The sequence below is a fragment of the Coregonus clupeaformis genome, chromosome 16 (genome assembly GCF_020615455.1).
Source record: "Coregonus clupeaformis isolate EN_2021a chromosome 16, ASM2061545v1, whole genome shotgun sequence".
NCBI lineage: Eukaryota > Metazoa > Chordata > Actinopteri > Salmoniformes > Salmonidae > Coregonus > Coregonus clupeaformis.
Genome location: NC_059207.1, coordinates 58,101,580 through 58,122,824, shown reverse-complemented (window position 1 = coordinate 58,122,824; position 21,245 = coordinate 58,101,580). Strand labels below are relative to the sequence as shown.

Here is a 21,245-nt window from a genome sequence, read left to right as displayed (position 1 = left end):
GGGTGTTCTAATTATTTTGCGTTCCCTGGTAAAATGCTTTGCGTTCCCTCGCAAAAAGTTAGCTAGCTAGTAACCTCGTCCACAGGCTATTGCGCACAGCGTATTTGGGTGGAAGTCTCTGGGAACGAGATTAGCTAGCTAGCTAGCTAGCAACCTTCACAACAAAGAGGACATAAAGGAACATCCTTAGGTAAGTGTCCTTTTTGTCTTGTAATTTCACATTTGGAAGGGGCATTGAAACAATTAGCTAGCATGATTATATAATTTCTAGCACAGCCAACTATCTAGTTGGCTAGTAAGCTAGCTATATGAATAATGCACTGAAATTAGTTAATAGCAATGGCTATTCTCAAGAACAAGCAAGCCCCTATCTGAGGAGCAAGTCCGATTGATCGTGCATTCTGCTCAATGCATTTTGAATGAGCGCTGATTTAATCAAAAGTGCATTACAGTGGCTTGGAAATACAATTACATTTAAAAAGGAGGCAAATAATTAGTACACTCTTAGAAAAAGGGTTCCAAAAGGGTCCTTCGGCTGTCCCTTTTTGGTTCCAGGTAGAACCCTCTGTTGAAAGGGTTATCCAATGGGGACAACTGAAGAATCCTTTTAGGTTCTAGATAGAGCCTTCTTTTCTAAGAGTGTAGGAAAACCTTTTGTCATAATTTTGATGTAGCCAGATTGACTTTAGATGCTGTGTAACATTAGCTAGCTAGCTAAGATTGACGAAAGATCCCTGGATTTTAGCTAGATAATGTTTGCATTGCTATATTTGACAAACTTTGCTAGCTAATGACAACATTGCCATCTGTCTAAAGTAAATTTGATGACATGATAACAATGGCAAAGTTGTGTCCTATTAAACATTTGCCTACTTTAGCAATGCCATTTAGACTAAACTATCACGACTTTTGGGGCACCACTATGGCGCCGCCGGCAGAGGGCGGCTTGAGAAAGTTCATAACAAGGCATGACACGACCCAGTGACGGAGGTGAAACCTTTGTTTTGCATTTGTCTATTTTGCCCAGCTCTTAGACTGTGTGTGTGTGTGTGTGTCTCTGTGTGTCTGCCAGCCTTTCTGTCTGTCTGTGTAGGAGTTTCAGATGTGGTTAAAGGAGTGGTGGTGGCCACTGGAGGGCAACTTTACTGAAGCATACAGTGCATCCGGAAAGTGTTCAGACCCCTTGACTATTTCCAAATGTTGTTACGTTACAGACTTATTCTAAAATTGATTTAATCATTTTTTGTCTTCATCACTCTACACACCATATTACAAGCATGGCTGTAACACATGACAACACAGCATGGTAGCAACACCACATGACAACAACGTGGTAGCAACATAACATGGCAGCAGCACAACATGGCAGCAGCACAAAACATGGTACAAACATTATTGGGCACAGACAACAGCACAAAGGCAAGAAGGTAGAGACAACAATGCATCACGAGAAGCAGCCACAACGGTCAGTAAGAGTGTCCATGATTGAGTCCTCGGATGAAGAGATGGAGATAAAACTGTCCAGTTTGAGTGTTTTTTGCAGCTCGTTCCAGTCGCTAGCTGCAGCGAACTGAAAAGACTAGCGACCTAGGGATGTGGGTGCTTTGGGAACCTTTAGCCAAATGTGACTGGCAGAACGGGTGTTGTATGTGTAGGATGAGGGCTGCAGTAGGTATCTCAGATCTTCTCAAGCTCTGTCAGGTTCTTTGGGGAGCGTCGCTGCACTGCTATTTTCAGGTCTCTCCAGAGATGTTCGATCGGGTTCAAGTACGGGCTCTGGCTGGGCCACTCAAGGACATTCAGAGACTTGTCCCAAAGCCACTCCTGCGTTGTCTTGGCTGTGTGCTTAGGGTCATTGTCCTGTTGGTGTGCTTAGGGTCATGACAGTGGGCTGTCATGTGCCTTTTACTGAGGAGTGGCTTCCGTCTGGCCACTCTACCATAAAGGCCTGATTGGTGGAGTGCTGCAGAGATGGTTGTCCTTCTGGAAGGTTCTCCCATCTCCACAGAGGAACTCTGGAGCTCTGTCAGAGTGACCATTGGTTCTTGATCACCGCCCTGATCAAGGCCCTTCTCCCCCGATTGCTCTGTTTTTAATTTTTTAGAAATTTGCAAAAAAATCTAAAAACCTGTTTTCGCTTTGTCATTATGGGGTATCGATGAGGGAAAAAATAATTTCATCCATTTTAGATTTAGGCTGTAACGTAACAAAATGTGGAAAAAGTCAAGGGGTCTGAATACTTTCTGAATGCACTGTATGTAGGAGCTCATCGTCATTTAGTTAATCTATAACAGCTGATACAAGTATCCCATATTAGGTACTACTAATTCATATTTCATTAATGTACAGGGTCCAATTTGACCCAAGAGAACAATCCAGACTAAGAATTTGTAAAAGGTAAAATCATAATGAATACTATTATATGGACAGATTGGGCCTGATCCTAGATCAGCACTCCTACTCTGATGGCGAATTCTCTCTCTCCCTCATCCTTTCTATAACTTTGGATTCACCCCCTGTCCTATGATTAGTAGACATACAGATCTGGGACTAACCTAGCAACAGCAACTCTCAACTATTGGCAAGGATTTATTTGACATCCAATTACCATGAGAAATGCTTCATTCTGCATTCAACACTTCTATTGCAGGAGAGGTGAGCAGCAATCAGATCCCCCTGCTGTCCTTTTCCCCGGGTGCCAAAGACGTGGATGTCGATTAAGGCAGCCCTCCGCACCTCTCTCATTCAGACGGGTTGGGTTAAAGGTGGAAGACACATTTCAGTTGAATGCATTCAGTTGTACAACTGACTAGGTATCCCCCTTTCCCTTTCCTTCACCCCTCGGTGCAGTCTACTGACCATCGCTGAGGCCAGAAAGAAGTCTGCCAGCTGAATTAGGAGCCAAGTTCATCGCCAAGTTCATCGCCATGCAATGCGCTACTGACCGAGGTAGACTATGCTTTGAGTAGCAACTGACTGACAGGCACACACTCACATTTGACTTGACCTTATATTGACAGCACTCTACTCACAGATACCCCACTCTCCCTTTCCCTCCCATTCATCTCCCCCTGTCTCCATCCTAGGTACCACATGGTCTCCCATCTCCTTCATAGTGGCCTCAGCTGGACCCCACCGCATAACCTCTTGGTCTAGCCAGGTGAATAAAGAGCTTCACCAGAGACGGAAGAGGAAGCGAGACATCCCACTCCCTAATTTATTCTGTTTCAATGGAAGTCAATTAAATACACTGACCAACAATATAAACGCAACATGCAACAATTTCAAAGATTTTACTGAGTTACAGTTCATATAAGTAAATCAGTCAATTGAAATAAATTCATTAGGCCCTAATCTATGGATTTCACATGACTGGGAATACAGATATGCATCTATTGGTCACAGATACCTTAAAGGTAGGGGGGTGGATCAGAAAACCAGTCAGTAACTGGTGTGACCACCATTTTGCCTCATGCAGCGTGACACATCTCCTTCGCGTAGAGTTGATCAGGCTGTTGATTGTGGCCTGTGGAATGTTGTCCCACTCCTCTTTAATGGCTGTGCGAAGTTGCTGGATATTGGTGGGAGCAGGAAAACGCTGACCTACATGTCGATCCAGAGCATCCCGAACATGCTCAATGGGTGACATGTCTGGTGTGTATACAGGACATTTTCAGCTCCCAGGAATCGTTTAAAGATCCTTGCGACATGGGGCCGTGCTTTATCATGTTGAAACATGAGGTGATGGCGGCGGATGAGTGGCACAACAATGGGCCTGAGGATCTCGTCACGGTATCTCTGTGCAATCAAATTGCCATTGATAAATTAATTTGTGTTCGTTGTTTATGTTTGCCCATACCATCACCCCACCGCCACCATGTGGCACTCTGTTCACAATGTTGACATCAGCAAACCACTCACCCACACGACGCCATACACGCTGTCTGCCATCTGCCCGGTACAGTTGAAACTGGGATTAATCTCTAAAGAGCACACTTCTCCAGCGTGCCAGTGGCCATCGAAGGCGAGCATTTGCCCACTGAAGTCAGTTACGACGCCGAACTTCAGTCAGGTCAAGATCCTGGTGAGGACAACGAGCTGTCCGGGTGGCTGGTCTCAGATGATCCAGCAGGTGAAGAATCCAGATGTGGAGGTCCTGGGCTGGCGTGGTTACATGTGGTCTGCGGTTGTGAGGCCGGTTGGACATACTGCTAAATTCTCTAAAATGACTTTGGAGGCAGCTTATGGTAGAGAAATGAACATTCAATTATTTGACAACAGCACTGGTCGACATTCCTGCAGTCAGCATGCTAATTGCATGCTCCCTCAAAACTTGAGACATCTGTGGCATTGTGTTGTGTGACAAAACTACACATTTTAGAGTGGCTTTTTATTGTCCCCAGCACAAGGTGCAACTGTGTAATGATCATGCTGTTTAATCAGCTTGTTGATATGCACACCTGTCAGTTGGATGGATTATCTTGGCAAAGGAGAAATACTCACTAACAGGGATAGAAACAAATTTGTGCACAACATTTGAGAGAAAATCACATTGTAGGATTTTTTATGAATTTATTAGCAAATTATGGTGGAAAATAAGTATTTGGTCACCTACAAACAAGCAAGATTTCTGGCTCTCACAGACCTGTAACTTCTTCTTTAAGAGGCTCCTCTGTCCTCCACTCGTTACCTGTATTAATGGCACCTGTTTGAACTTGTTATCAGTATAAAAGACACCTGTCCACAACCTCAAACAGTCACACTCCAAACTCCACTATGGCCAAGACCAAAGAGCTGTCAAAGGACACCAGAAACAAAATTGTAGACCTGCACCAGGCTGGGAAGACTGAATCTGCAATAGGTAAGCAGCTTGGTTTGAAGAAATCAACTGTGGGAGCAATTATTAGGAAATGGAAGACATACAAGACCACTGATAATCTCCCTCGATCTGGGGCTCCACGCAAGATCTCACCCCGTGGGGTCAAAATGATCACAAGAACGGTGAGCAAAAATCCCAGAACCACACGGGGGGACCTAGTGAATGACCTGCAGAGAGCTGGGACCAAAGTAACAAAGCCTACCATCAGTAACACACTACGCCGCCAGGGACTCAAATCCTGCAGTGCCAGACGTGTCCCCCTGCTTAAGCCAGTACATGTCCAGGCCCGTCTGAAGTTTGCTAGAGTGCATTTGGATGATCCAGAAGAGGATTGGGAGAATGTCATATGGTCAGATGAAACCAAAATATAACTTTTTGGTAAAAACTCAACTCGTCGTGTTTGGAGGACAAAGAATGCTGAGTTGCATCCAAAGAACACCATACCTACTGTGAAGCATGGGTGGTGGAAACATCATGCTTTGGGGCTGTTTTTCTGCAAAGGGACCAGGACGACTGATCCGTGTAAAGGAAAGAATGAATGGGGCCATTTATCGTGAGATTTTGAGTGAAAACCTCCTTCCATCAGCAAGGGCATTGAAGATGAAACGTGGCTGGGTCTTTCAGCATGAGAATGATCCCAAACACACCGCCCGGGCAACGAAGGAGTGGCTTCGTAAGAAGCATTTCAAGGTCCTGGAATGGCCTAGCCAGTCTCCAGATCTCAACCCCATAGAAAATCTTTGGAGGGAGTTGAAAGTCCGTGTTGCCCAGCGACAGCCCCAAAACATCACTGCTCTAGAGGAGATCTGCATGGAGGAATGGGCCAAAATACCAGCAACAGTGTGTGAAAACCTTGTGAAGACTTACAGAAAACGTTTGACCTGTGTCACTGCCAACAAAGGGTATATAACAAAGTATTGAGAAACTTTTGTAATTGACCAAATACTTATTTTCCACCATAATTTGCAAATAAATTCATTAAAAATCCTACAATGTGATTTTCTGGATTTTGTTTTCTCAATTTGTCTGTCATAGTTGACGTGTACCTATGATGAAAATTACAGGCCTCTCTCATCCTTTTAATTGGGAGAACTTGCACAATTGGTGGCTGACTAAATACTTTTTTCCCCCACTGTATGAATAATTAAAACATGCTAGTAGTGGATCTTTCAGTAATTCATAAAATGTTTGATATATCTCTATTGGAACGCCATCAAGGCCAGGGGTTTTCCCAGTCTGAAAGGAGTCGCTTGCCGACCGTAGTTCGTCCTGTGTAATTTGTCCCTCGCAATAATGTTTTGTGTCGCAGATAGTTTAACCAACACTCTTCGTCAAGTGAAGTTGGAGGAACTTGAAAGGAAAACATTTTGCTTCTTCATTCAAAATATTATTTGGTGGGGATTATTTCTCCATCATTTGTAGCTATTTTCAGTAGATTATTTTTGGTCGTGTTTCTTTGTTGAAGGTTCAAGAAAAACTTGGTGCATTTTTCGCCATTCTCCATCCAATTTGCTTTTTTAATTTTTATAAATGAAAACAGATATTTTCCTCAAACTCTTTTTGTTTTGTGTCTAAACTATTCAGTACTTCTGCAGAACATTTATCAACACCATTGATGTGCAATGTTAGTTCCTCTATTTCTGCTATAAATATTTTCTCTGTTGACCGAATCCGTTTTTGTTTTTGGGATGAACATTTCATTGAATGGCCTCTAAAGGCACACTTAAAGACATCCCATACTGTAAGTGGATCCGCTGAAACTGTATTATGCACGAAAAAAACAGTAAAAAATGTACTGTCTGTCAATAAACTTTCCAATATCGCCGCCCTCTTTGAAAGTCAGTCATAGTTACATGGAGGGCTACCTCCCGAGTGGTGCAGTGGTCTAAGGCACTGCATCGCAGTGCTAGCTATGCCACTAGAGATCCTGGTTCAAATCCAGGCTCTGTCGTAGCCGGCCGCGACCGGGAGACCCATGGGGCGGCGCACAATTGGCCCAGCGTCGTCCAGGGTAGGGGAAGGAATGGCCGGCAGGGATGTAGCTCAGTTGGTAGAGCATGGCGTTTGCAACGCCAGGGTTGTGGATTTGATTCCCACAAAAAAAAAAAATAATGTATGCACAAACTGTAAGTCGCTCTGGATAAGAGTGTCTGCTAAATGACTAAAATGTATAAGCTGATGGTCTGATTGCATTAGATCCTCAATCCATACTTTTTTCACTTTTGGCACCATAGAAAAGGATACCAGAAAGTCATCCATCCAACTAGCTTGATTTAGCCTCTTCCAAGTATATCTTACAAGGTATGGGTTTTAAAGCCTCCGTACATCAACCAGTTCCAACGTGTCCATAATATTAGCAATCTCTTTGAGCGCTAGAGGGTGGTAATTGGTAATATGATTGCCTTTACGGTCTATTGATGTACTTAGTCCCCTACCATTTTAATAGACTTATCAGAATTTTGGAGACTATTGTAAATATTTTCTAAGAAGTTTGGATCTTCTTGGTCCATATAGATTTATGAGCCATAATTGTTTATCATCAAGTAGTATATTTAAAGCAATCCATCTTCCTTGAGGATCTATTTGAAAGGATTGTACCTCAAAATCCACATTGTTTTTGAGTAGGATCATAACACCTTTTGAATTTCTTAACCCATGACTGAAATAGATTTGACCATCCCATTATTTTTCCCAGGGCACTTCGTCAGAAGATATTGAATGAGTTTCCTGAAGACAATAAATATGGTAATTCTTCTCCTTTAGCCATGTAAAAACGACTCTTCTTTTCTTATTATCAGCCAAACCATTGGAATTATAGCTAGCTATTGTGATGAGGTGATGTTGAAGGAGTCAGGCGCAGGAGGGTAAATCACAGAATAACAGGCTTTATTCCGCAAATACAAAGTTACGCAGTAATGCGTCAAAAACACTCAAGTGCGCAAAACAGGCACACTGGAAAATACAAGGCACACAGGAAAATATCCCGGCGATACAAAATACACGGCGCTCCACCGAGCTTCACTATCCTCCACCATAAACAATCACACACAAAGACTAGGGGGCAGAGGGAACACTTATACAGGTACTGATGAGGGGATATGAACCAGGTGTGTGTAATAAACAAGACAAAACAAATGGAATGATGAGAAGGCCGGTGACGACGACCGCCGAAACCTGCCCGAACAAGGAGAGGAGGCAGCTTCGGAGGAAGTCGTGACAGCTATACTTAATTCACCAATTACCATGATGGGTTCAATTTTAAGATACTTATCACTGTCCTTACCACCACTTTGAGATACTTATCCATACTAATTCAAAGTAGACCTCCAGTTGTCCTCCAATACCCCTCCCACAAAAACTAAAAAACATTAACACATAATATTGAGATGGGTCTTTACATATTTTTGGCTCATATTGACTCCATACATTATGTAAGGTGTAGATACAGTTCATAAACAGCTACAATGAAAATAGTATTGTTAAATCCTCAAGCTTCTTAGTGGGTATGTATTCCTCTTTCACCTCCTCCTCTATCCCCTTTGATGCTTCCCGCATGAATCTGTCCTGTACTGTTGCACAGGTGAGAGTGCGACCTTATTGGTGCCTCCTTAGTGGTTGTTCCCTTTAATGCAGGTTATTGGTCAGTGGCTATGTCTCTATGCGATACTATTAAAATAGCCTCACAACCGCAGACCACGTGTAACCACGCCAGGCCTCCACATCCTGCTTCTTCACCTGCGGGATTGTCTCAGACCAGCCACCTGGACAGCTGATTAAACTGAGGAGTATTTCTGTCTGTAATAAAGCCCTTTTGTGGGTGAAAACTCATTCTGGGCCTGGCTCCGCAGTGGGCTGGCCTGGCTCACAAGTAGGTGACCCTATGCCCTCCCAGGCCCAACCATGGCTGCGCCCCTGCCCAGTCATGTGAAATCCATAGATTAGGGCCTCATTTATTTATTTCAATTGACTGATTTCCTTATATGAACTGTAACACAGTAAAATCATTGGAATTGTTGCATGTTGCGTTCATATTTTTGTTCAGTATACTGTATATATACAAACGTATGTGGACAACCCTTAAAATTAGTGGATTTGTCCATTTCAGCCACAACCGTTGCTGACAGGTGTCTAAAATCGAGCACACAGCCATGCAATCTCCAGTATAATGGCCTTACTGAAGAGCTCAGTGACCTTCAAGGTGGCACCGTCATAGGATGCCACCTTTCCAACAAGTCAGTTTGTCAAATTTCTGCCCTGCTAGAGCTGCCCGGTCAACTGTAAGCCATGGAGTGGTAGGCCACACAAGCTCACAGAACGGGACCACTGAGTGCTGATGCGTGTATCGGGTAAAAATTGTCTGTCCTCAGTTGCAACAATCACTACCGAGTTCCAAACTGCCTCTGGAAACAACGTCAACACAAGAACTGTAAGTTTGGAGCTTCATGACATGAGTTTCCATGGCCGAGCATCGGCTGGAGTGGTGTAAAGCTCGTCACCATTGGACTCTGGAACAGTGGAAACGCGTTCTCTGAAGTGATGAATCACTCTTCACCATCTGGCATTCCGACCGACGAATCTGGGTTTGGCGGATGCCAGGAGAATGCTATCTACCCCAATGCATAGTCCCAACTGTACATTTTAGTGGAGGAGGAATAATGGTCTGGGGCTGTTTATCATGGTTCGGGCTAGGCCCCTTATTTCCAGTGAAGGGAAATCTTAACGCTACAGCATACAATGACATTCTAGACAATTCTGTGCATCCAACTTTGTGGCAACATTTTGGGGAAGGCCCTTTCCTGTTTCAGCATGACAATGCCCCCATGCACAAAGCGAGGTCAATACAGAAATGGTTTGTCGAGATCGGTGTGGAAGAACGACTGGCCTGCACAGAGCCCTGACCTCAACCCCATCCAACATCTCCGGCAGTATAGGGGTCTGGGTTAATGCGTGTTCAGCTCCCATACCTATTCCCAGTCACTGCGGAGTGTCAGTACTATGTGTCCATGCTATGTGCAGTCAACTAGTATAATTCGTTTTTGTGAAGTAAATATGGTAATTTTTATTAAAGAGTCCTGTCTAGGGCTGGTTCTGCCTTCTGAGGTAGAGGAGACACTTCTAAAGTACAGTAGGCTCCAAAATGACTGGCACCCCTGACTGGCAATGCACAAACAATAAAATAAAAAATACTCAAATAAACTCAAAATACCAACATGTGAGAAATACTGTACTTTATTAATGTTTCAATGGAACCAACCAAAATCATACAGTTATTTAATACAAAATAAATGTCACCAAAATCAAGGTTTCGTAATTATTGGCACCCCTCATTTAGTACTTAGTGCAACCACCTCTGGCAAGGATAACAGCATGGAGTCTTTTCCTGTAATGTTTGACAAGGTTAAGGAACACATTTGGAGGGATTTTGGACCATTCCTCTATGCAGTTCCTTTCAAGATCCTTCACATTCTTGGGTTTGCGCTTATCAACTGCCCTCTTCAACTCAGCTCACAGATTTTTGATTGGATTGAGGTCCGCCGACTGAGATGGCCATGGCAGAACATTGATTTTGTTGTCACAGAACTATTTCTGTGTGGATCTTGAGGTATGTTTTGGGTCATTGTCTTGTTGGAAAGTCCACCTACGGCCAAGTCCCAGCCTTCTGGCAGAGGCAACCAGATTGTCAGCCAAAATTGCCTGATACTTGGTGGAATTCATTATGCCATCAATCTTAACCAATGCCCCTGGACCTCTGGAATTAAAACAGCCCCAAAACATCACTGACCCACCACCATATTTCACCGTGGGTGTGAGGTGCCTCTCCTTGTATGCATCTCTGTTTCGACGCCAAACATGCCGATGCTGGATCTGACCAAAACGTTCAATTTTGGTCTCATCTGACCGGAGCACCTTCTTCCAATTTAAATGACGTTTGGCAAACTCCAAGCGCTTGCGTCTGTGTCTTGGGGTCAGAAAGGGCTTTCTTCTGGCAACCCTTCCAAAGAGCCTGTGGTTGTGGAGGTGGCGTCTGATGGTGCTTTTTGAAACCTGGTGACCCCAAGATGCCACCAAGGCCTGCAATTCTTTCACAGTGATTCTTTGGGGATTTTGTTGCTTCTCTCACCATTCTCCTCCCTATCCTGGGGGGCAAAATGCATTTGCGTCCTCTACCCGTGAGGTTTTCAACTGTTCCATATCTTTAAAAAATATATATAATTGCCCTGACAGTGCTCAGTGGTATATTCAATCGTTTGTGGATCTTCTTGTAGCCATTACCAGATTTATAAATGTCTATGACCATCTGTCTCTTTTGAACTGCCAGTTCTTTTGTTCTCTTCATGGTGTTGGATGACAAAAGGATATTGCATGCATGTTACCTCATTTTTATACCCTAGTGAAACAGGAAGTAATGTAATGGCTCAATATAGTTCCTTAAGATAAACTTAAATAAGTGGAATTTAATTCCTGGTTTAATTTTGGTAGATGTTATTTACAATAATCTTTAAGGGTGCCATTAATTGTGAAACCTTGATTTGGAGGACATAGATTTTTTATTAAATCAATAAATGATTTTGGTGGGTTCCATTCGAACATTAATATAGTACAGTATTTCTCACATGTTGGTATTTTGAGTTTAACTCTATAATTATATTGTTTATATTTTATACAGTATTGTTTGTGCATTGCCAGTCAGGGGTGCCAGTAATTTTGGAGCCCACTGTATATAGTGATAATTTGTCCTGGCTTACCTCTTGTTTTTTGTTTTGTTTTTGCCAAAGGAAATTAATAGGTTAACCCTCTTAGGGTCAATAACAAGAGAAAAACAACATAAAACGTACTTGCCATCACTGTGTTATTAGAAAATAAAATTAATTTGATTATTTAGGCATTAGGCATCATTATAGTATATTAAAGAGAGAAATTTGTTCAACTCTCCATATAGAAAAACTCCCCAGGCCTTAATGATTACAAGCATACCCATAACATGATGCAGCCACCACTATGCTTGAAAATATGGCGAGTGGTACTCAGTAATGTGTTGTATTGGATTTAAACAATAGATTGCAGGAGGTCTGAAAGGATGGCGCTGCACAGTCTAATAAAAAGCATGAGCTGGCGCACACCCAGAGAAGATTATTTAGTGTAGAGGTGCTGACTAACGGAGAATAAATTGTAAGCTATAAAAATAAATAATGGGGAGTCGCACACACTCTATATATATATAAACTCCCAGTAAATTATTGGGTTAAACACCAACGTTACGGCATCACTGTGCCTTCTTCAGAGATGCAAGAACATTTGAAGCTATTTTCCACGGTGTTGTAAAAATATATGCTGAACAGTGGCGACCCATCATTCAGGGCAGGTGGGACCCACCTGTTTTGAGCCCCATATTTTTTGCAAAAAAAATGTTGGGGCTTGCCTGTTTTGCATGTTCTTTTGGCATTAATACGTGTCACATATCAGTTTGCAAACAATGTAAAAATATATATATATATTATTGAGTTAATTAAGCCGCATACAAACATGGTCTCTTTTTTGTTTTCTTGAGTAAGGCAGCTCCAAAATGCAGGTGTTTCAGCCTAGCTCAGTGCTTTCTGTGGTGGTGGGGCAAGCCAGCAGAAAATACGGTGCGTTGTGCCGTGATTGGCTCAGTGTTCTCTCACTCATGGGGACACTATGTCACCTCCAAATCTAAGGGTAGAGCTAGAAAATTCAAGCCCCTTGGCTGCTGCCATAGAGTTACATTAGAAGTGCCCATCCAAGAAGACTCAAGGTCATTGGCCACAGATAAAATGACATCAAATCACGTTATCTGTACAGTAACTTTGATTGGACTGATCATGTATAACCCTAGCTAATGTTATACTGCATCTAAAGTCGATCTTAGTACCAAACTTACCAATCAATTAATTATTTGCCTCCTTTTGATTAAATCAGCGCACATTAGCAATGTATTGAGTAGAATGCTTGATCAGTCAGACATGCTTCTCAGAAAGGGGCTTGCTTGTTCTTGAGAATAGCCATAGCTAGCTACCATAGTGATCCCCTCAAGAGTAGCACATTTCAGTGCATCATTCATATAGCTTGCTAGCTAGCTAGTTGGCTGTGCTAGAAATTATATAATCATACTAGCTAGCTAATTGTTTCAATGCACTTTCCAAATGTGAAATTACAAGACAATAAGGACACTTATTTAAGGCTGTTCCTCTGTGTCCTCTTGGTTGTGAAGGTATATAGTTAGTTAGCTAGCTAGCTCATTCCAGAGACTTCTGCCCAAAAGCACTGTGCGCAATAGCCTGGGTACGAGGTTACTAGCTAGTTACCTTTTTGCGAGGGAATGCAAAACATTTTGCAAGGGAATGGAATACATTTTTGTGAGGGAACACAAAACATTTTGCGAGGGAACACATTTATTTTTGCAAGTGAACACAAATGTTTTGTGAGGGAATGCAAAAGTTTTGCAAGGGAACACAAAATAATAGTTTTCTACTTGTCCCTTCAGGGGTTCCGTACATTACAGCTGTGAATAATTTGGAATAAAATTCTACCAACTTTGCACAACTCTTAAGGCAACATATCTTCAGAGTTTTTCATCAAATTGCTCAAGCTCAGTAAATTTGGTTGGGAATCATTAATGAACAGCAATATTACACCTTGTCTCTGATTTTTTAAGCAGATTTAAGTCAGGACTGAGACTGTCAGGAATATTCAACACCTCTTGGAAAGCCATTCTGGTGTGTCTTTTGAATAAACATTTGTTTAATTGTCCCGTGGAAAAATAAAACCCTATCCCAGGGTTAGGTTTTCAGAAGACTGATGTGGGTTTTCCTATATCTTTTTACCTGGGCTTTGCTTCTTTTATATTTATTTAGAGCCTAACAAACTCCCCAGTCCCTGTCAGTGACAAGCATACCCATAGCATGATGATGCCACTACAATCATTGAAAAAAAAGGGATTAACAACATTGCAATCACTCCATATTACACTCTAATAATGCTGGGTTGTTTGGTTGACCAAACTGCTGGATTGCAGGTATTGGGTCACTTAGTTGGGTTGTTTTCTTTGAAAACTGCTGGGCTATTGATGCTGGGTGCTGGGTTATTGAGATATGACCCAGCGGGTCAGTTCAGAAGAGTAGTAGGGGCGTGGCTTTCATATACAGTGGGGGAAAAAAGTATTTAGTCAGCCACCAATTGTGCAAGTTCTCCCACTTAAAAAGATGAGAGAGGCCTGTAATTTTCATCATAGGTACATGTCAACTATGACAGACAAATTGAGGAAAAAAAATCCAGAAAATCACATTGTAGGATTTTTAATGAATTTATTTGCAAATGATGGTGGAAAATAAGTATTTGGTCACCTACAAACAAGCAAGATTTCTGGCTCTCACAGACCTGTAACTTTTTTTTTAAGAGGCTCCTCTGTCCTCCAATCGTTACCTGTATTAATGGCACCTGTTTGAACTTGTTATCAGTATAAAATACACCTGTCCACAACCTCAAACAGTCACACTCCAAACTCCACTATGGCCAAGACGAAAGAGCTGTCAAAGGACACCAGAAACTAAATTGTAGACCTGCACCAGGCTGGGAAGACTGAATCTGCAATAGGTAAGCAGCTTGGTTTGAAGAAATCAACTGTGGGAGCAATTATTAGGAAATGAAAGACATACAAGACCACTGATAATCTCCCTCGATCTGGGGCTCCACGCAAGATCTCACCCCGTGGGGTCAAAATGATCACAAGAACGGTGAGCAAAAATCCCAGAACCACACGGGGGGACCTAGTGAATGACCTGCAGAGAGCTGGGACCAAAGTAACAAAGCCTACCATCAGTAGCACACTACGCCGCCAGGGACTCAAATCATGCAGTGCCAGACGTGTTCCCCTGCTTAAGCCAGTACATGTCCAGGCCCGTCTGAAGTTTGCTAGAGTGCATTTGGATGATCCAAAAGAGGATTGGGAGAATGTCATATGGTCAGATGAAACCAAAATATAACTTTTTGGTAAAAACTCAACTCGTCGTGTTTGGAGGACAAAGAATGCTGAGTTGCATCCAAAGAACACCATACCTACTGTGAAGCATGGGGGTGGAAACATCATGCTTTGGGACTGTTTTTCTGCAAAGGGACCAGGACGACTGATCCGTGTAAAGGAAAGAATGAATGGGGCCATGTATCGTGAGATTTTGAGTGAAAACCTTCTTCCATCAGCAAGGGCATTGAAGATGAAATGTGGCTGGGTCTTTCAGCATGACAATGATCCCAAACACACCGCCCGGGCAACGAAGGAGTGGCTTCGTAAGAAGCATTTCAAGGTCCTGGAGTGGCCTAGCCAGTCTCCAGATCTCAACCCCATAGAAAATCATTGGAGGGAGTTGAAAGTCCGTGTTGCCCAGCGACAGCCCCAAAACATCACTGCTCTAGAGGAGATCTGCATGGAGGAATGGGCCATAATACCAGCAACAGTGTGTGAAAACCTTGTGAAGACTTACAGAAAACGTTTGACCTGTGTCATTGCCAACAAAGGGTATAGAACAAAGTATTGAAAAACTTTTGTTATTGACCAAATACTTATTTTCCACCATAATTTGCAAATAAATTCATAAAAAATCCTACAATGTGATTTTCTGGATTTTTTTTCCTCATTTTGTCTGTCATAGTTGACGTGTACCTATGATGAAAATTACAGGCCTCTCTCATCTTTTTAAGTGGGAGAACTTGCAGAATTGGTGGCTGACTAAATACTTTTTTCCCCCACTGTATTTATTTTTGGCCACCCGTGAGAGTAAATGTCATTTCAGTTCATCTGTTCTGTTGTATTGTTATCACATTTTAACATTGAACACTGACACTATTGAAGTGTTGATGAGGTTTACACAAGTATATGAGTTCCTCAAGATCCTAAGCATATCTCAATGTTGGGATATGTAAATAATGTTTTGAATTTTATATTAGAATATGTATTGTGCAAAATATTCTAGGAACATTTAAATTTGCAGTGTACAAACTTAACATGATGAACAGGAATGACGTTTACTCTTACGGGTTGCCAAAAATAATGATCTAAAAGCCACTCCCCTAATAGGCCACGCCTCCTGGAAATAACACATTACATTAAAAAAGACCCAGCTGCCGGGTCAACCCATCTGTTTTTAAGATAACCCCCAATTGACGGTTAAATTAACCCATGTTTGGGTAATCCAAAACAACCCAACATACAACCCAACATGTTGGGTTATTCACACAAAGCAACTGGCTGGGTCAAAATATCCCAGCGTGTGTTATAGCCTATATTTATCCATGGCTGGGTTACTAAATAACCAAAATTGGGTTGTTTTTAGCCCAGCATTTTTTTTTTGTACTGGCCTGGATGACAAAGTGAAAAGAAAGAAGCCTGTGTTTAAAAAATTAACTCCAAATCATCACTTCTGTTTGCAACAAGGCTGTTAAGTAAAACGGCAAATAAATTAATACAACACAGAGTAAAACCCTCTGTACTTTCAAGTATTGTGGTGGCAGCATCATGTTATTGGTATACTTGTAATCTGCAGGGACTGGGGAGTTTGTCAGGATCAAAATAAATATGAAAGGAGCAAAGCCCATGTAAAAGGTTTGAGGAAAACCGGCCTCACTCTTCTGAAAACCCTGGCATACTCCGAGTCAATATTCGCGTAATAATATGAAATTCCCCTCGATCACGCCCACGAATTGGGGAAAAACAGCATTCTTTCCTATTGACACCCATTGTAAAAGAGCCAACTTTGTCGTAGATTTTTTTATATAAATAAATAACAAAACATGGCGAAAAGCTGCTGTGTTGTTCAATTTACATGTAACCAGGTCAAAAGTCCTGACCTACGGTTCGCAATGCTCCTACGAAGGGAAATAGAGCCTGCAAGAAGAGCCCTGTGGCTTCAGGCTTTTCAGCACGGGTGGGAGAGTGGGAAATGTGGGGACTGGTGTCCAAGTAGGCTACACGTAGCTATGTGTGTGGAAAACATTTCATAAAACGTAAGACAATTAACTTGTTTAGTATAGTCTGTTTAGTATTACGTTTTGCTTGGGAGCAGGCAATGTTGAAAAATAATCTTTAGACATGTTGTGCTTTTCTTAAATGTAGTTTTGTAATTGACTTAAACAAGAAAATAGCATTTGAAAAAGTTGAAGTATTTGCTGTGAGACAATGGGCTAACCTAGGTAACCACAGGTTTTTTTCCTCACAGGCTATTGAGCCCCACAGTGGACACGTCATAATACCCATAAAACCTAAAAGTCAAACACGGAAATGGTTCCAATCGTTTTTTCACCATTCATTTAATCTATCGTGGATTTTAGAAATACTTCAAATAAGGGCTGTGTTCTGTGTAAGCTTACCCTGCCGTGACGTTTTGATAACAGTGTAAATCTCTCTCGGACAAGGTGACTTTTATCAATATATTCGGCTCTCAATATAATCTCTCAGATTCGAAAATGCTAATTAGCATCAAAATAGATATAATGCAAGACTACAAATCCCTGCAAGCTCCTGCACGTCATCTCTAGCTGAAACATTTGCTGTCAGCTAGCTAAGAAAGATATATTTTAATTTACTGTTCCATATTTTATTTAACTGTAATTCCTTTACTCTTCTCCTTCAGCCGGTGGACTTCTTTATTTAATCCCTTATAATTTCTGCCAACTACAGTGCCTTGCAAAAGTATTCATCCCCCTTGGCGTTTTTCCTATTTTGTTGCATTACAACCTGTAAATTCTAAATAATTTACAACGGAATAGTGGTGCGTGCATATGTATTCACCCCCTTTGCTATGAAGCCCCTAAATAAGATCTGGTGCAACCAATTACCTTCAGAAGTCACATAATCAGTTAAATAAAGTCCACCTGTGTGCACTCTAAGTGTCACATGATCTGTCACATGATCTCAGTATATATACACCTGTTCTGAAAGGCCCTAGAGTCTGCAACACCACTAAGCAAGGGGCACCACCAAGCAAGCGGCACCATGAAGACCAAGGAGCTCTCCAAACAGGTTAGGGACAAAGTTGTGGAGAAGTACAGATCAGGGTTGGGTTATACAAAAATATCAGAAACTTTGAATATCCCACGGAGCACCATTAAATCCATTATTAAAAAATGGAAAGAATATGGCACCACAACAAACCTGCCAAGAGAGGGCCGCCCACCAAAACACACGGACCAGGCAAAGAGGGCATTAATCCGAGAGGCAACAAAGAGACCAAAGATAACCCTGAAGGAGCTGCAAAGCTCGACAGTGGAGATTGGAGTATCTGTCCATAGGACCACTTTAAGCCGTACACTCCACAGAGCTGGGCTTTACGGAAGATTGGCCAGAAAAAAGCCATTGCTTAAATAAAAAAAGAAGCAAACACGTTTGGTGTTCGCCAAAAGCCATGTGGGAGACTCCCCAAACATATGGAAGAAGGTACTCTGTTCAGATGAGACTAAAATTTTTGGCCATCAAGGAAAACGCTATGTCTGGCGCAAACCCAACACCTCTCATCACCCAGAGAACAACATCCCCACAGTGAAGCATGGTGGTGGCAGCATCATGCTGTGGGGATGTTTTTCATCGGCCTGAGAAACTAGTCAGAAGGAATTATGGATGGCGCTAAATACAGGGAAATTCTTGAGGGAAACCTTCCAGCAGGACAATGACCCTAAGCATACTGCTAAAGCAACACTCAAGTGGTTTAAGTGGAATGGCCTAGTCAAAGCCCAGACCTCAATCCAATTGAGAATCTGTGGTATGACTTAAAGATTGCTGTACACCAGCAGAACCCATCCAACTTGGAGGAGCTGGTGCAGTTTTGCCTTGAAGAATGGGCAAAAATCCCAGTGGCTAGATGTGCCAAGCTTATAGAGACATACCCCAAGAGACTTACAGCTGTAATTGCTGCAAAAGGTGGCTCTACAAAGTATTGACTTTGGGGTGGTGAATAGTTATGCACGCTCAAGTTCTGTTTTTTTGTCTTATTTCTTGTTTGTTTCACAATAAAAAATATTTGGCATCTTCAAAGTGGTAGGCATGTTGTGTAAATCAAATGATACAAACCCCCAAAAAAACAATTTTAATTCCAGGTTGTAAGGCAACAAAATAGGGAAAATGCCAAGGGGGGAGAATACTTTCGCAAGCCACTGTATATGAACAAGGTGAAATCTATTTCAGTTCATGGTGTCAGACTGCATTGCTGTATTAAAGCAATTCAGAACTAAATTGATGACATGTTCTGTTGCAGATTCAAATCCAAATTAACTCATTGCAGAATTATGAATGAATAAGCATATTTATTTGACAAGAATACACCTAGTCTCCCATCAATCATGTCAAACACCTGAACTCCAACAAGTACAATGTTTTAATTAAATCAAAATACTAAACAATGCATACTGTACGTATGCCTTTTATAAAAAACATAACATATAAACATCTGAATTTAAGTAAACATTAAATTATTTATTAATCAATGCCACAAACCTGGGACATCGAAGAGCACCATAATAACTATTATTATTATTTGAGAGTGCACAGATTCTTCTCCTTTTCCATTGTAGGAATTAGACCAGCACAAATAACATTAAATGTAAATAACAGCATATTATGATTTTGGTGGGTGAGTTACAAATGGAAAAACTGGATGCGCAGGGTAGGTTTTATATAAAATACTAGGTCAACTCCAGCAGAATGAGAAACACACTTAACAGACTCAAAACAAGGAAGCCATGCCTAAATGCAGCTATATCAAGACCCTTATTGTCAATTTAACAGGTCGATGTTGCTGCTATCAATTGTGAGCAGAACATTTACCACTGCAGGAGGACATTACACATGAAAAAAGGTAGAAAAAACAGTACACCACAACACTTTTAAACGTGTTACTGAGTCTAGATGTTGTCAAATCAGGAGAAGAACAAGTGAAGGAAGCAGCATAGGGACAATGGGTGAAGGTAGGGTGGGTTTATAGAGATAAGAGGGAGAGTTCCAAAGTCTCTGAAGTTGAGGGACCATGGGGAATAAAAGTCATAGTGTGGAATAAGTGGTAGCTAGAGAGATGGTTGGCCATGGAATAAACATAAAATAGGGTGCTGGGCCCAGATTCACAAAACACTTGAAGATTCTTAAGAAACAAATAAGAAGTTCATAAGATAGTAAGTGCAATTTCTCAACAATTTCTTACAAATCTTTTCAAGATGTTTGTTGCTAGGCAACTGTTTTAGCTAGCAATCTAGCTGGCAAAGGCAATCAAGTTAGCATATTTCTTACTGCGATTACTGTTCTAAAACATGTTCTTGGGTTTAAAATAATGAATACTGAAACTTTCAGACTTTTTCTCTCACTGCCCTTAGTTTAAGACAAGGGTTTAGCTATCTTGGAATTAAGAACATTTCCAATAACTTTATTTTCAAGAATCAAATTTCTTCTTAACTTTTCGCTTAAGGAGAAACATAAGAAATAGCGCAATAAAATTTCCAATGACCTTTTTGAGGAATAGTACCTTTGCTTAACTTTCTTCTTAAATCTATAGTTAAGGTAAAAATGGCAGTTAAGAAGAAATTTATTCTGAAGAAGGTTTTGTGAATCTGGGCCCTGGTGTGCTTTTAGGTTGTTGTCACAAATATCCGGCCCATGTCCAGTCATACTTGCGGTCTCAGCGTGTGTCCCTCAACGTCATTCTGTCTCAGTTACAGCATTCAAATCGTGGTCATTATTTGTCTGTGAATCACAACATTAAAGATGATGAGTGATCACAACATTTCCACAAATTGAGCATTGAGGACAGCATTTTGTTGACAACATGGTGGTTTACACTATGTCTACTGTGTTTGACTGATGGAAGAATCTTGCCCCAACTGTAGGTCCATTTGAGTGTGTGTGGTCACTTAGGCCTGCACATCAACCAGTTCTGGGACCATTGGAGACTTGGGATGCTTGCTCTCAAAATGCTGCTTGAATGTCTTCGGGTCTGTATCTATAAAGGTCAAGTACAAAATCGAGGAAGTTAACAATCTCTGGCTTAGAATGAATTAAAAGTTAACACAAATGATAAACTAAGCAATATGATGCAACAAACTACTACACATATGAAAGACCGCACCACACAGGCCAGTACAATAGCTTACACATGGAGAGAAGCCTAAAGGCACATACAGTACCAACCAATACAACTCACCTGACAGACAGGGCAGATGTGGACCAGTGCTGCCTTGGCTGCAGTCTTCTGGTTCGCAGCTGCTCACTTCTTAGCAGCCGCCGCCGCCATGGCATCAGTCAACAAGTCCAACTTGAGAGTGGAGCATGCGTTATATATCAATACCACCAAAGAAGGTTACATTAACTTGCCTACTA

The 21,245-nt window shown here is 41.6% G+C and overlaps 1 protein-coding gene across 2 annotated transcripts in view; it reads left to right on the top strand.

Moving 5' to 3' along the window:
* si:dkey-220o5.5 (actin filament-associated protein 1-like 2) overlaps positions 1-21,245 on the top strand; it is a 113,764-nt gene that overhangs the window by 49,469 nt on the left and 43,050 nt on the right. The window contains exon 1 of one of the 2 annotated variants that reach the window (XM_041900569.2): positions 3,087-3,160. The exons of the other annotated variant lie outside the window; for it this stretch is intronic. The gene's annotated coding sequence lies outside the window, so the exon portion shown is untranslated. Of the gene's footprint in view, positions 1-3,086; positions 3,161-21,245 lie in introns of those variants that run through there. 2 annotated transcript variants of the gene reach the window in all.